General features: G+C 38.3%; 1 protein-coding gene across 12 annotated transcripts in view; it reads right to left on the bottom strand.

Annotated features, from left to right (window-relative positions):
• The window catches only part of MOCOS (molybdenum cofactor sulfurase), a 228,903-nt gene that overhangs the window by 121,542 nt on the left and 89,819 nt on the right, over positions 1-17,542 (bottom strand). The window lies entirely within an intron of this gene.

The following is a 17,542-nucleotide window of genomic DNA, read 5'->3' as shown; positions in this document are numbered from 1 at the left end:
CACCCACACAGTATTTTAGGTGGTTGGAGGAATCCACGATTTTAAATTTAGTTCAATACTAGTCTTCTGTGTCACAGAGGAGAAATCTGGGATTTCATACAGCAGTGTCTCACATGCCACTGTAAAATGACACAACCACTGGTCACTGCAAAGTTTTGCATTTGAAACAATTATTCACATAACGAATCCCAAATATATTTTAGATCTTTTGATCTCTTAATATACGTAGAAAACCCCACATAAAACCTAATAAGACTTGTCAGGCCATTCAGTATTTTGATATATCAGCTATACTTTTGGAAGACTTCTTTCCTCCAGCCTCCCTTCCCCATACATGTTAATGTTTGCTTTACTGGATATAATTACTGAAAAAAATCCAGCTGAGATTAGATTTCAGTTATAATTAATGATGAATGTGTCAAAGTATTACGATGTTGTTTATCACACTGCTTGCAATGTAATTTAGTGCAATAATACTAAGACTTGCCATGTGACAGTTATTTAGCGTTTAAGTCTTCTTAAGATGCTCTGCAGAGTACCCTGAATGTTAACTATGGGAAGATTATTTTATACAAAAGCAGCTTCAGGCAAAATGTAGCGACAAGTTGTGAGAGCCCAGCAAAAGCTCTTAAATCTTATGTCATCTACAAGCTGAAATATAATAATTAAATAATCTAGGCATGTTGTAAAGCTAATGAGAAATCCAACGGATAAAATTAAAAATTGACATTAACAGGGCAGCTTAACCATATAAGGAAAAAAACAGTCTTTGTTCTTTCTGATACAATTTCTGAAAAGATATCTTCCTTTTAAATGTGTACATACACACAAAAGATTGAAAGCTAAGATCCTGGGGGTGGGGAGGGAAAGTAATAACTTTGGATGCCATAGACAGACAGCTCAGGGTATTTTAAGGTAAGTCTGAGCTGTCCCAGTTTGGGTTTTTTTCCTCTTGGCAGCCACTGAATTAATTTTGTTTTCACCTCAGACTTAGTTCTAAAGAATTTTCTGTTCTCAGGGGGTCCCAGTTGAGTATTCACTTGTATGCTTGTGAATCCTGCCGCTGGCCTTAGGCCTTCTTCTGCAACGAATGTGCAAGTTTGCCCTGAGGAGCTGTGTCCCAGCACAGCACAGAGCTGCTCTCAGTGACCTCAGATCTGAAAAGAAAGAGAGAGTTTTACATGCGTTGCCTGTGATGACTAAACAAAGATGACTGATTGCTGTATGTCTTTACCAGGAAAATATCAGGCATGGAGGGAAACAACAAAGAATATGTTCATTATTTTTGCAGTTAGCGTGGTTAAAATGAAAAAGTTTTAATGCTCGGTATAAGTTGAGATGCAAGTGCTAGTTTAAGAGGGATTGTACAAGTATATAGAAAATCAGTTCTTTTTGGGATATTGTTTTCAATTTCTGACATGCTGAAAACTCATATTTAAAGTTCAAACTTCACAACAGAATTTGTTTATTTTGCTATAATTTCTCACTGGGCTGTGGACATATGACATGCCATATACAATTTACTAATGTGTTGTAATTCCATCCTCCTAAACTCAAATATATTTCAAGGACATGATTCTAGCCTCTGATTAAAAAGCACAGTTCTCCCCAAGTTCTTCTGAAAACAAACCAAATACTAAAAGTGCTTACAGCTCAACTGAGACATAAAATATACGTAATCTTTCATTGAGTTCTGCCATTCATTTAGAAACAATTCTAAAACATCATTACTTTAGTATAAACCTATAAATAAATATTACTAACATCTTGTTGCTATGTCTCAACTGCAAAAAACACCTGTGTGCAATTCCTTTTCAGTTGTAACCTATTAAAATAACTGATCATCTGTGTTTTCATAACAAGCATAGTCTCTAGATTTTAGGGTGCCTAGCAAACTAGATCTTTTTAGGGTATTTTGTGTCTAATACTGTGTATTTTTTGGAGAAGGGCTATACCTGATAATACACTGCCAAGAACATTTTGCCTAATGCAGTTTTGCATTTACTAACGTTTTTAAAGCTATATTTGTTATTGGAATTCAGTTCTGCAGACACCATGTTTAATAGAACTTGACTAATGTTTTTGTTCAATTAGCTATCATGCCATCTATTAAAATTCTGGTGTTCAAACTCACTGGAGCCATTTCAAAGGCTCCTTTGAGAAAAACAGAATACATTAGGAGGTAAATGGAAGATTTTTGAGAGGTACAACATCTGATATTGGCACATCCATCATCACAAAAAGCTTGGAAAATTTTAAGCTATGCAAAAAGAATCAGCATTTTTTACCACCTTCTGTCACCATAATAACAAATGCAAATGATGGAATGGACTGAAGATAATATTGATTATGCATAGAGATGGATATTGATTAGCCGGAGAGATCCTGGTAAAATTTGACTCTGAAGAAGCACTTGGCCCCAGGCCTGGAAAGTCTGGCTACTAATTCAAAGGTGAGCCCCAGAGCTTTTGAGTTGTTCTAATCACACCCCTGCTAGCAGCAGCAAGCTCTATTTGCAAATTTATCAAGGACCGTAATTAAAATTTGTGACTCTTTCTCCCCCACCTCCTCCCTATGCTAGCAGGTAGATGTCACCAAGTAGAGTGTTTGTGCAGGTAGGCTGAGAAAGAGCACTTTGCGGCTTGCGTCTGCTTATAGCACCAGTGTCCGCAGAGGGAGATGGGAGAGACTGGCAGGGACACACACGGCTGGCTCCCACCATGGGACGTCCTTATGGAGTACTGGTGCCTATATGCAAATTCTCTGTCCTTTAGATCTTGCATTTTCCCTTGGTCTCAACAGCTGCCAAGCAACCTGCTATGTTGCCTTTGCTTGCACTTTTTCCTCAAAAAGATTGAAGCTACTATTTTTAATGAAAACAAAAATGAAGGTTTTCATTAATATTAACAGAGTCATCTTGACTTCCTTCCTTGCTTTCAGGCCGATACATGGCACTTGGTTCAGTTTATGACCAAGCTAAATCCCTGCAAACTGTCCATTGATGTGGAGAAACGTGTCTTTGAGTTGTTTCAAATTTCTTTCCTATATACCTGTGAGATATAGGTCCTCAATGTTTATCCTGATTAGAGTAAATTGGACACTTCCCAAACAATTGCTCACAAGCACCTGCTCAGGAACACGTTCAACCGTTCAACTCGGCAAGCTACCTTGCACCACTCCGCACGGTGGGTCAGCTCCATGCTGACCTGCTAACTACAGGTAACAGGTTATAAATAAATACCTTGTGTCCTACTATGGACATTCCCATGAAGAGATGATAATGAAATACAAGCAATGTACATTAACCTAAATGCAACTGTAAGTTTATTATCTTCATTTGCATGTCTTCCTCAGTCAGTATTTAAAACCTAATCTTAGTGCAGCTCTGACTGACCTTTTTGCAGTGCCCACATACAGAAGATAAATACTGTTCTCCTGCTTTATGAAGGTGAACTGGAGCTTAAAAAGAAAAAAGCTGAGGTTTTGAGACATTATGGGTTCTGTTTTCAGATGCTGGGAATAGCTACTGTTCTGCCAACTAACATCAGTGTTGGATTTCAGAGTTTAACACAGGCTGGGGAAATAAAATCTGCAGCCACTTTCAAAAACTGTGTTCACAGCAAAGATACTTATCCTAAATTCAAACAAATAAAAATTTTATGGAACTTGAAAAAGAAAGATGATCCAGATCCTAAGAATTTCCTTTAAACATAGGCTATTACTCCTTTGTGGAGTCAAAGTACACTAGCAGATTGCATACTGAATGAAGAACTGCAAGTAATCAGTACTACATACATCTAAGACACAAAGCTGCACAGAGAGACTGTCTAAAATCAGGATTTCATCTGGAATAGGACAAGAATTCCCCAAAGCAAGCAGAGAAAGAGAAAATATTTAGTCTCAGAGTCTCTGAAAAGCACAATTAACATGATTGTTTAACATGCGAGGATTGCTTTAAAGTATCAAGGGACTATTTGAAGGCAACATAAAGAAGATACCAAATAACATCTGTGATAAACAACAATACTGCCATATAGACTATGCTATACGTAGCCTCTCCTGGTCAGCAAAACTGTGTACCATTTGAGAGGCACGTGACCAGATAACATGGTCTTGTTGAGTACTTGGGGTCAGAAGAAGCAGCAATGGAGCACCACAGAGCATTTCTTAATTTGTAAGATGCAAAATAAACAGCCCTTTCTTTTCTAGATCACTTGTTCTCCTTTGCTTTCTGTAAAGGGCTGATGAATCCTTCCAAAGCAAGACAGTGTAGGTGCAGTTCTTGAGAATAGCAGGTACATACATACTTGCTCTAAGCAAACAAGGCAAGCTAGCACGTCTTAGCTGTTCTACCTCCTGGGCTGTTTTGATAGAGACTGATTAGCCCACGGCTAATATTTATGCTAAAGAAGTGCCAAGAATTTGCACTGCTCCCTCTTGGAGACACTGGGTCCTCACTCAATGTTCTGGAATACGTTGTGCTTCTCTGGGAAAGCATCTGCCGTGTTTAGCCAATTTCTGGGTTAGGAAAAAAATCCAGCAGCCATACATCCCTCTTACTGTATAAATACAAATTAACTATGTTTGCCCAGGTATAGACAATTTATATTTAAGAAAGTAGCATTGTTAGGAACAAACAGTCTCTCTAACCTAACTGAAGATAAACTCCACGTGAGAAAAAAAAGTCTTCATCTGGGAGGCTGGTTTTGAAGTTGAACGAGCAAAACTGCATTATTTTCAGGTGAGAAAACATGCTGATAAAACTCTTCATTTAAGCAAAATATGTTGTAAAGGACAGAAAAATCCATATTTACTTCCAACACAGGCAGCTAAAATCTCATTCTTCAACAACAAACACATTGTGGCAAGAAGAGGTTAGAGATAAACTAAATTGAATATAGCGTAATTATATATAATTGTAATTGTACTGGTAATTATTTTTCTTAATTTGAGTCTTTATCAAATGGCTGAGGAAATATTTATAATGTAATTGTTATGCACACTGGCATGATTGTAATTCACACTGCAAATACAGGGCATTCTCTAAAGCTTTTCTTAAGAGTCAAGTATAATCAGGGGATTGCAAAACAAAACCAGAAAAACAATGGAGCGAAAACAGAATAATAAGTCAACATTTCATTGGGATAATCTTACAAGGAAGAGCATAAAAATGTAATTTATAAAAAAAGCCTGCAAAACTGTCACTAGGTTTTAGTCTGAATGTCAACATTTTCTACCAATGCAGGATTTCTGCAAACAGGATTATTACTGATGCATCTCATATGTGCCAAGAAGGTCTTATTCTCTTAGGATGCTGCTATAAGGCAATGCTAAAAGGGAAAAGACAAACTTTGAACTTTTCAGTCATAAAGAAATTCTCATTTTAAATGGTAATCAAATTGCCAGGATGAAAAGGATTCAAGGTTTTATCACTTTGTTGACTATATTTTCCCTGTAATCAAGGAAGTAATTGAAATAAAAACATTAAGACAGAATGTTGGAAATAGTACAAGGTAACACTGTCTTCTCAGATCTGCCCAGAGTCTGCAAGAAGACCCAGCAGGGACCTGAACTTCCAAACCTAATTGGAGCTGCCTAGATATGTACATAATTAAACAAATGGAGAAAATACAATAGACACCATGCCTCACTGAATTTTAGTTGCCTGAGGTTGCAGAATCAAGTTCATCTTTGAGTGTAAGATGCTGTCTAAAAATCAATCACTAACCTGGACAGTGTTCACTTACACTAGGTATATTGAAATAAAAAAACCCCATAGTTCTAAAATTATACTGCTAACTCTATTTTTTTCTTCCTTTTAAGATTAGGGTTTATTCAAAGGTATATTATAAATGAGATTATCTTACTTTTACTGTGCGGTTTAGCTTAATGTCATGCAAAGACTGTCAGAAAAATCTTATTTTTTTCTTTCTTTTCTGCAAACAGAAACAGATGCCAAAGATATTTTCCCCTATGGAAATCAGACAAATGGCACTGTCACTGCTTTCTTTTTTTCCTGCAGATCTGTAATGCATATAGTAATTATATCACCATGGGATGTCAAATCACTGTGGTATATGAACCCAGAAAGTCTCTGTTGCAATTGATAACTATATGTTCCAGTACAAATGAAGTTATACTGTACTTTGTTTTAAATTTAAGAACCAAATTGCATCCCTACAATAAGGCTATTTCCTAGAAATTAAACTTTGTTAGGATTCTGGTTTTGCCTGAAGGAGAAGTGGGCAAGAGGCAGAAGACAGTGTCTGGATGTCTATTTATTTTCAGTGGAGTGCCACCAACCGCTGCCTGATTTAATGGTGTCTAAACCACCATTTACCTCTTTTATAAAGAGAGGTCAACAGATTTCCCAGCTGTAGTGATTGGTCCAATAAATTAGGTTACTGCAACTTAGGAGCCTTGCCTCTCTTGCATTTTAGACTGTTGTGACTGCAACAACTCCCATGTCCTTGGAGTCTCAGGGGCAAGAATTTGGCTGAACACTTCTGGTTACAGCACCATGCACAGCCTGGACCACAGAAGCAGGTTTAAAACCTGCTACTCCTCTGCTCATGAAATGGAAACAGCTGGGTTCTACATTTGGGTTTTGGCCTCTTCCCTAAATGAAAGCTTTGGATTAGAGAATTTGTCACGTATGTAGGTTTTCAAGGGAAACTGACCAGGCACAAGAACAGTGTAAATAATCTCAAATTAACACTTCAAATAAGTAGTGTATGCCTGGGAAGTTATCAGTTTGAAATTCAGTGATTAATCACCTATTATTATAGAAAGAGTTAAGATCCACATTATTTATTCTGAGGACACCATCACTCAAAGACTTTTTGAATCACGGGGAGCCCTAAAAGAGTCAAGCCATTGCAAGTTTACTGAGTTGATATGCTGATGTTTTCTGTAAGGTCAAGTTCTTCCGATGTTTTCTAAACTTTAATCTGTAGCTGTAATCAATACGCACCTCAGCACAGCCCAGAGAAAAGGTGAGGAGGAGGCAGGGCTTCTGTTTTTACTTTCTGTACAGTTAAGTCTACAGACATGCTGACAGCAAGGCAGGGCAAACCGGCCAGTGAAATTAGAAATAGTTAGGAATACAGTATCATAGCTCTCGCTCATCCTCTGACAGTGCACACTGATCAGTCTGTTGGCCAGGTCACTGCCTGAGATGCTGTTCGGCCAGCCAGAATTCAAAGGCAAAGGATGTAAGATAGGGCTTACACAAAGGACCATGCAGAATCGAAAAATTAACCTGTCATGAGACATGGGGTCGCACACCTCTGTTACTCTGGATGTTAGCTACAGGCTTCAATCTCCAGTAGGCTCAGAGGACGAAAGAGTTCTTAATTTAAGTTGGAGGAAAAAATATTTGTCGTGCAATATGCTGCATCCATCCCTATGGCTTAGATATTGTTTGGTCAGTAATTCCATGAAAAAACTCACTAGTGGTATACTCTCCTTCTTGTTTGCGTGTATGCAGTTTTCCTTTTCGTACATGTCATTTGCACCTTGAAAATGTGTTGACAGTGCAATTTGTGGACATAAATATAGTGAGCGAATACTACTCTTCCTCCACCCCCTTCATGACACCCACACAAGAGCAAATTTGAAGACTTGTCAAGTATTTTCACACCTTTTCAATATGCCACTATAGATTAAAAAGTATCTGAAGGAACCCCACACGGTATTTAACAATGGTTGGGCTTTCCTGGTTAAATTCTTTGTGTACCTGAGGAAAAAAAAGTTTCAGAAATGTTAAATTAATGGATTATTAATCTTTAACTTGGGAAAGCAGCAGAGATAAGAAAAGTTTACTTAAATAACATATTCTGCTGAGAATTCTTATGATCATATAAATTTTTAACATTCCTGCGGCCATTTAAATAGATGAAGGTAGATCTCCTTGGCTGTTATAACTGCTTCATTAACTACAAAATGATCTCTTCAGGATTCACATTCCCCCCTTTAGCTCATAATTTAAATAAACCAGGCTAAGATAAGAAATCTTCCTTTATCTTTGACTCACAGTTCTGATTGCCAAGCATTTGTGTTCATCAGACAGGAAAGGAGATTAAATGAGAACTTATTCAGTACTCCCTGTACGGGAGAAGTATGTGTTAATTTACATTTTCTTGCACATGGAGAACTGAAATAAAACCCATATTTGGTATAGTTTAACTGTAGTTATACTGTAAGTTTGATTCGTCAAATAATCTGAATTTCTGAAAATTTCATATAGTAGATCTTAAAAGGTAGCACATCCACTAAGTTATGCAAGGACTTGGTGACAATGTTAATAGCATGCAGTTATTAAAGAAATTTTTAGAGAACACAAAATTAATGTTTCTGCATTCCTATACATATTTCATACAAATAAAGACTGCAGGTGTGTTTATACTGTGACCATTAATCTTCATATACTTTACTCCATAACAGAAGGATTGACAAAAAATATTTAGAATGTCTGCTACAAACTGGCACACGAACAACTTAGGACACCATTCTCCTTTAACGAGAGAAGCACAGCACAGTTTGATCCCCGTTTTGTATAGAAGCTGAACACATTCAGATGTCTTGGCTGGAGTTAAGGTTTTACATTAATTCCAATAATAATGTTTACCCATGCTCTGTTGTGAACTTATATAAGCAACACAGTTTAAAGAATACAAACAAGAAAATGATGAAGGTGCTCAACCTTCCTGGAAATGCAATCATGTTATTAAGATAAAATTGGCTTCATTATATCCTATTATTTAAAACATTTTGCAGGCCAAGTCCTTTATCAAGTTCTGCTTAGCCACACCACAGCACTCAGTCCTCAGTAAAATTTAAAATTGCACCTTGCATCTCTGTGTGTAAAACTCATTGTAAACCCACCACTCAGTAACAGAACAGGAAGAGTTACAGCTGCATAAAGTTGTTACATCTAGAATGTATACTTCCACACAGTCAAAGCTTGCAGGGAGGAATTTTTCCATAGTTATCTGTCTACCGGTAAATCAACTATGGTGTTCTTATACCTATTCACATATATAAAATTGCAAATTCTTTAGAAAATGTCAGCTAAAGTGCATGGTCCTGCTTCTTTCTGTTGATCTAATTTAATCATCACATTCATTAAATGCCAAGAGTGTAATTCTTGTGAACAATTAGAGAGGCGGTTTTCCTGCCCATCCGCAATTCTGTAGCAATCTGTCTAAGAAAATCAACTAGAAATGTCTAGATAGAGAATCAATGAGAATTCATGTATTTTTAAAATTGCTTTAAATGATTTAAAGGGATTAAATTTGGCATATAGAACATAATCAAAGGTCTCCTGTTGAGTGCAACAGGAGATGAACTAGGCCAACAGGCCTCTACACAGCAGTTCTGCCACTCTTCCCCCAAAGACCTTGTGCTATTCTCATTTATTGCGTCACGTTTTTGAAAGCCTGCGAATGCTCTTCCTAGGCTTTTAGCACAACAGAATACAACCTCTCTGGGGCTACGTGTGTTGTGCTAGCAAAGCGTCATACTAAGGCAAGTACAAAAAATAAATATTTGAAATCTTGAAAGTTATGGTGACAGAAAAATGAAAAAAAATACTTTGACCTTGCAAACACTACAGCAGCTTCAATATGAAAATGTTAGGAAATATTGAACATTTTGATGCTAACAGTAAAAATATGACTAAATATTAAAACTTACACAAAATACAAGTTACAAGTAAATTAAAGGAGAATTATGACGTTTCAACCAAATATTCCATTTTGACTGCAAGATGTCTGCCTTTTACCTTAGGAAGTCACCTAAAGTGATGCTTTCCCATTAAATATTTGCATTTTGGTGAAACAGCAGAAAAAAATTCGACAAATTACTTTAATAACACTTTTTAAAAAGAGCGAGATGTCAAACTTGATAGAGACTCTGTCAACTTCAGAAAATAATTTTTAAAAAGGAAATGAAACATGACGCTATTTGTGGAATATTTAATACCTTCAGAAAGATGGCCATGTGTTTTCAGTATACAATGCAGAAACAAAAAACTGCATTCAAAAAATCTGATGTCTAATTAATTAGATTAAAGGTAGAAAACTGTCAGGCAACATTCCTACACTATTATTCAATGTGGCTCTGCAGAATAAGATTTTCCATATAGAAAGAACGGTTTAAGATGAATATGTATTAAAATAACTGTAAGCAAATATGTGGTCTCAGATCATAAAGCAAATTTGCAAAAGAGAGATTTTGTATATGACATCTACAAACTTCCAGGAACATCCAGGTAATTCAGAGGAGCATTTATACTTTATGGAGAGCAAGGCGATTTTTAGGATGTCCACCTGATCCGGCTATACTAACGCAAATCCAGAAATAACAGTGAATGGCTAAATATGAGGGGACTGTTTCCTACTCATACGTGCAATATCCAAAAAAGACAGACAGAGACACAGCTAAGTTTATGATACTGAACAAAGCAACATACGGTACCCTTATTTTCTTATACAAACCAAGCTCTAACATTCAGACCATTGGACCCAAAATGCTAATGTCTCACTGCATTACTGGTGATTTCTAAATTATGCTGGCAGTCAAATCAGCATGAAATCTATTGCTTTAGAAGAAGAGTCTCATGTGTACACATCTGATGTGTAAAACCTTATTTTGAAAGATTTCTGTCACACAGAGATATGATTTGAACTATACTAGAACTGAGTAGTCAAGATGACGCTAGGAAAAGGTTACAAATGATTATCAGTAACACATGATTAGAGATAACTTGGTGTCCACATACTGGTATTCCACAGTGAAGGTTTATATTTCTTATATGCATACAGATGCTTGTTTAAATTTGATAAAAACTCATGCAAGGTTTATTTTACCTTTTGTCTTCTGTTTCTCAAGACAAAGTCAGAAAATAAGGTCAACGATGACTCTGGCTCTTTATTTTGATACAGTCCTTCTAAACTAACCCATCATTACAAAATACAGGAAAAATGTATATACACAACAAACAAGACCTAAACGTTATCTGACATGAACAACATCCTTTAATACTGATGAGAATTTCAAAGCAGCTGCCTTCATTTCTATACTGAAAGCAGAAAAACTTTTTAAAAAAATTTGCTTTTGTAGGAAGGGTTAACTGGGTTACTGTTACTTAGCATTAATTTCTTGTTTTGCCTAAGAGGACAGATCATGCTAAGTCTGTCACTGACAAAAGCAGCGTGACATTTTTCTCACTTAAACTGGTCATATATTGGTGTAGCTAACTTAAGATCAACCTAGACACTTCTAATTTAGGCCAAACTGAGTGGTAAGAAGAGTAAGATTGATACTAACCACTTTTTAGCAGTGGATGTTATGAAGAAAATCCATGCAATCTATATTGCTGAACTTACAAACTGTTGGCATCGTCAGCAATAAAAAAAAAAAAATTAAAAAAGGGGCCACATCAGAGTACTACCTGAAAACATAACTCCAAAATGTCTGCCATAAAGTATGAAACAGGAGATGATACAATCCTTTCAGCATAAGTACTTTCCCTGCTGTAACTCTAAAACTTTTTATCATAAAATTCACCAAAAATAAAGCTATTACAATTATTTGACACAGTTATTAAGCCATAGCAGATGTTATTTGATAATATAAATGCCTAGATATGGAAAAAGTGGATTATAATAATGCTAGAGAATCCCTCTGAATTTTTTAATTGAACACGAACAGACTGAAATGTGACAGCCAAGTGTTTAATCAAATCTGAGTATTTCCTGTTTTGGAAACCATTGCTTATATGTTAAAGTCAAGAAAGATTGTAAAAGCTTTTTTTCTCAAGAGCATCAATATTTTCCTTTTTGTTCTGAATTAAATCTGTTTGAGAAGCCTGTAGATGTTTCTTTCACGGGTTCCCAAGAGCACAACTGCCAGATGCACTCTTGCATATATTTGACTAGTAAGAAGATGAAAAAAAAAAAACAAACCAATCCCGGTGCTTGTACTTGTAATCTTCAAATAATAGCCTGAGTGGTATCATCTAAACATTTAAACTACCCTGTTTTTATATATCTCTTTTTCCCCACTAGGAAGCCAGTGACCACTAAACTTTTTTTAGAAGTAGCTCTCTGTAGCTTAGCTATAAATAAAATATAAAATAATATGGGTATCACATAAGGAGTCACATAATCTAAGTCATTAAATTTAAGATGGTTTTGTGAGTCTTCTGCTATTAACAGACAAACCTTTATGGGCATTTCAGCTTGCTCTCTTGTATTCTGACTTTATTGAGACTGCACAAATATATCCTTCTCTTAAATGATAAGACTTGTCTCTGATGATACTGACACGAATAAGCCTGATCAAGAATACCTTTCAAAAAAGATTTTAGAAGCATGATTCTGAGTGGAAGGAAGTCACTGGACTAGAAAGAGATCCAGTGAAGGTGAAGGTCTCTTTCGAAACATCACATATATGGTTGCCACATGATATAGGAAGGTGTCTCAGTCTCCTTTTGTGGAGCCTTTATGGTGAGTTTATGGATCTTGAGGGATCCATGCACAACAGGCTGAAAACCACTAATTTTTAGCACCTTCTTCCTGCAAAGGGCAAATTAAAGTAAGCAAGAACGGTTAACATCAACTCATGAAACTATAGTGCACTAGTATGTTATCGTAGAGGAGATCCTTTGTCATTTGTGGTCAGGCATTTCTTGACATAACCTTAGTACCAGTTTCTGTTAGAGCAGTATACTTTTTCTTTGTCTAATGATTATTTGCATTAAGGGCAAAATGTTAAAGGAAACGACCTAGCCCCATCCCATTTTGGAAGAACTGAGTTTGGATTGCATTAGCAAGTAATTGCCAGGCACTCCACCATGCCTTCCTCTGCCTCCTGCCCACCAAAAAGAATAACCCAAACCCACACAGGTAGTAGGGGGACAGGATCTGCTACAAAGGGAGAAAATAAGTATTTCCTAAGAGTTTTGCTTCCAAAAGGATCCACACAGAAATACAGCACTGTAATTAGCATAAACCTATTCTACTTAAAGTACAAGCTGAAGTCCCTGTTAATGCTCAGAGAAGTTTCTGAACTAGAGATTGACTTAAATACATATGTTTTGGTCCTTTTCTGAATTGGAGAATAGACACCAATATCCCCTCCCCACCGCTTTCATTACTCTGCATTACTCTGTTTTAAAACCCAACTCAATAGTCTTTCCTAAGTCTAAAGTTGTTCCCTGTCACTGTTCCTGCAGGAAGGTCTGGGTGGGTGATGCCCGCTCTCCTCCCCCCACACCTTCTCCTCTACGCATCCGAAACAGTCCTTGATTTACTTGGCACAAATACCTCAGTTCTGTGCAAAACTCAGCCCCGGGCAGGCAGCTGCGCAGCAGAGCTGGATGGGATTTTACGATGCAACAGGTTTCAATGGGAAAATGACAAAACTGTTGAAACAGAGATGGTTCAAAATGCAGGGTTTGTGCAGCCAGACAACCTTGCTCCCAGGGTGTGTGTCTCTGGAGAGGCGCCCATGGCCTGCCACAGATCTGCGCTTGCAAAGGCACCGGCTCACCATCAGCCCTAGCAAATGGACTGGTGTCGGGTTCACGGCTCCGGTGGCTTTGCTCTAACCTGGCAACAGAGAGGGCCATGAGGGATTCAGCTCTCATCCGGACATGAGAAATTAAACTTCGTCTTCATAGCTATGAGCAGGCAAGCCTGCAAGCCCCGACTCCTCACGGGGACCCGAATGTCTGAGGTGTGAGCTGGCAGAGGGCCTGGGGGGTACAGCAGCTGTGCACAGAAGTATCCTGCAGTTCAGACTCATCTACTTCCCAAAACAGAAAACCCTGTGGAAACCATAGATTGCAATGGCCACTTTGGAGCCCACTGTGGCAGCGTCTGTGCAGAAGACATGCCAGAAGCTTTGGTACATGCCGACGGGAATGGCCCTGACCCAAAACTCGTGACAGCTTCCGAAGAGCCATTGCTACTCATTTGCAGATCGGAGACACGTGAAGAGATGGAGACATTGAGCCATATTTCTAGGATTTCCCTGCCCGCTGCTAACGGTTCATGAAGAAAAACCCTTCCTGAGGCGGCCCCCCGCATCCTGCCCGAAGGACCCCCTCGTGTGGGTGGGTCAGCTCCAGGAGCAGACCCACCCCTCCCCACGCAGAGCTGCCACCCCCGCAGCAGCAACCTCCCATCACCGCATCCGGGGCTCAGGGCTGCCACCCTTACAGGCACGCCGTTTCAACTTTTCCTCTGTTTTTGTCATCTCCATTCTAATTTTTCTCATTTCTATTAGCTCGTGCCTTTCTCCCGCTCACATCATCTCATGCTTTAAAAAAATCCCAAAATGTAAAAAATAAACCCCTTGTCGTGGTCATTCCCTGCCCTGATGACCTTCTTTACAACTCTTCCCCTCTTTGGGCAGCAGAGTTACTATAGCACAAGGAAGGAGCAGGGAAGCCCCCCACCAAAGGATCGAAAAAGCAGTAATTGCTTTCCGGGGGAAGGAAGGAAGACGTGAGAAGGATTCATCCCTTCCTGGGTGGCTCCAGAGAAGCGTAGGGATGCGCCCTGCGCAGGGCCAGGCCCGCGGGCAGCACACACTCCTGCCCAGGCTTGGTGCTTTCTGCACATCTCAGGCTGCACTCTGTAAACTGAGATTAAACTCACTGCAAAGGAGCCAATAAAGTTTCAGTAGCCAACTCGGAACAATTTCAGCATCACTGTGGAAGTATTTAAAACACACGCACACATGCCGGAGGATTCAGAGCACATAAAAACTAGGTTAAAATAATGTTAAATATCTAAATCGACCCCCTGATACTAGTTACAGCTCTTCCGTATGTCTGCCTTAGCTCATGCTTTTGTCTCTAAGACTTCAGGAGTCAAACGAAGAGCATTATACTAATTATGTACTATACCATGGAGTATTTACAGCAATTCCTGTTCCTAAGAACTGCCTGAGGTAAAAAGAGAGAGCAAAAGCTTTAATTCCTGCACTTTGAATTAAATCAATCCCTTAATGTTATCTGAACAGAACTTGTATGTTGTAAATATCATCTGGGTCAAAAAGACAGTCTCACCCTTTTACATGCTAATATCAAGGTATTCTAAGTACACAGTACAAACAGTGAAGAAAAAAATGTGATTTTTATGCAGAACAAGTTACCATTGTCTTTCCTCCTATATCAATCAGGTTAATCAATCACAAATGTAAAATCTACAAAGCACAATAAAAAGCACACAATAAATTTATCACCAGAAAAAAAATGCTGTAAAATCCCAATAGCTGGTGCTAGAAATTCACAAAGCCTCTCAAAGAAGACTTAAGGAAAAGGTATGATTCTAAATTTGAGTATAAGAACACCCTAGGGTAAACCTATGTCATGACAACTTGCTGGCCACAATGACTGCAAAGATACAACGTGGTTCAGGCAGAATTTTTACTGTATTTGAGCAAAGGCAAACTCAAGTCCTGGTATATAAGAGAATTCCTTTCTTTCTTGCTATCATCTCAAAACACTTTATATTTTAAGAAAAAAGCATTTTATTATGAGCTCCGATTTTTTTTCTTTCTTTTATTTAAAAATACATGCATTGTAGCTCCCTAGCAATTTATAAGGTTTATTTCATAAGTCAATGATTTGGTGCCAGTCATATACCAGGATGCTTAACAATACAGATTGATGCTTGACGTGATTTACATGAGCCTCTGTGTGCTAGGCATGTGACTACGTTAGGCACATGATTCCTACTGGCTTTCAATGAAACTTTGGCAATGAAAGAAGAAACATGCTTACTTTAGTTCAGTCTACTTCCAAATAAGAGAATCGACAGTACAGTTTAAAATTCTTTGCATTTATATTTTTTATTAATTTCGTTTTGCTAAACATTGCTAAAAAGCATGCAAGATCCACTACCTCCCCTGCCTGAAAAAACCACCTCCCCCTGTATTTATTTCCATACTGTAGATTACAGCCAGATTAAAGACACTGCAGTGTGCCTAAATGTAGTATCTTCCTCAGAAGCAATGTCAATTGCCTGGCATGGACGTCTGACACTGGGGCTACATTGCATTGAGGACCTGAACTGGCTTGATTAAAAGTAGTTTGGGAATCTGTACACTGTAACTGCATGCTGCAATACACCCAAACATTTAGACATTAACCAATATGATGCCTATCTTTTTGGCTCATTCCTAGCATTTACACCTCTAAGCCCTATGTGTGACCCACTTCAGATTGGGATTTCCCAACTGTGCAATAGGAAACATCGAGGATGAACACACAACTCAAATGTTATTTTTCCCTGGGACACAGTAAAGAGCTTACTCGGGAAAGCACCTTCTTCTGTGGCTCTGGACTCTGTAAGACATGGGAGCAGACACTTCAGAAGTAGAGTGGAAGGTGATTCCTTTTTTTTTTTTTTTTTTCCAAAATCTCTGCTGGAAGAGCCTGGTTGCTACAGCTGACTGTACTCTGGGAGGTGTCTGTCTGAACTTCTGCAGGAAGCACTGAACTAGGGTTTTGCATAACCTGGAAGACCCTAACCACCAATCTTCTCCAACTGTGTAGCTAAAAACAAATGCAACACCAGCTGCTCAAACAAAAGTTCAAGGATAAAGGCTGTCTTCAAAACTGATAGGGGTTTTCAAGGCAAGAGGTTGAGAATATAAATAAGGACATTCAAGAGTTGTACATGAATAGAGGTGGGGCTGACTGACTAAAGGAAGCCATCACTCCCAATTGTATAGCCTCTCCAAAGTTTTACCTATGTTGTTGCTTCTCTTTGGGTGACTGCCCACTAATCCAAGTTCACAAAAAAGTTTTTAAGTGTTTGGTTGTGCTCTACAAGCATTTATCAGAGGCACTGCTTTCAGTTTAGCCCAGATCCAGTAATTTAAGGTGAATCCCATGGTGAACCAAGATCAAAAGTGATCCCCACAGGATTCCGTTTGGCTCACTGATTTACAATTTACAGTTTATTCTGACTATGTTGAGTTTTCAGGCAATGAAACAACTTTGCTATTGAAAAAAGAAATCACCTGGAGGGTTAGAGTGCAAAATGACACATGAATGTTTCCCTAATGGTGGGAGTTAGAAAAAAAATTAAGCAAAACTTTCCTTTACATCAAATACTGAAGCAGCTGGCTGGCTGCAGCGATGGCTGGCAGAAAAACACAGAAAATGTCAACTGCCACCTTGGATATCCTGAGAGATAACAAGACAGACTGTGTGAAGCTTTCCAGCAGATACACTTCAGCAGAGAGTGCAGAGGGTAAGAGGTTACTTGAACCTTCGTATAGTTACTTAGAAAGCAAAAAATCCCCTCTTCCTTTATTTTTCCACAGGTCTTATTTTGAAAAACAGTTGTAAAAGTTCTCAGAATTAAGTTCTATCAGCTAAATGAAAGGAATTTGTCTGCCTTTCAGACAGGGAGAGCAGCTGTGTGAAAGTCTGTGCTGCTTTTGGCTGGGATAGAGTTAATTTTCTTCACAGTAGCTAGTATGGGGCTATGTTTTGGATTTGTGCTGAAAACAGTGT

The sequence above is a fragment of the Nipponia nippon genome, unplaced genomic scaffold (genome assembly GCF_047370975.1).
Source record: "Nipponia nippon isolate SJK-2023a ecotype South Korea unplaced genomic scaffold, ASM4737097v1 scaffold_1, whole genome shotgun sequence".
NCBI classification, from domain to species: domain Eukaryota; kingdom Metazoa; phylum Chordata; class Aves; order Pelecaniformes; family Threskiornithidae; genus Nipponia; species Nipponia nippon.
This window is presented reverse-complemented; position numbering and strand designations above follow the sequence as displayed.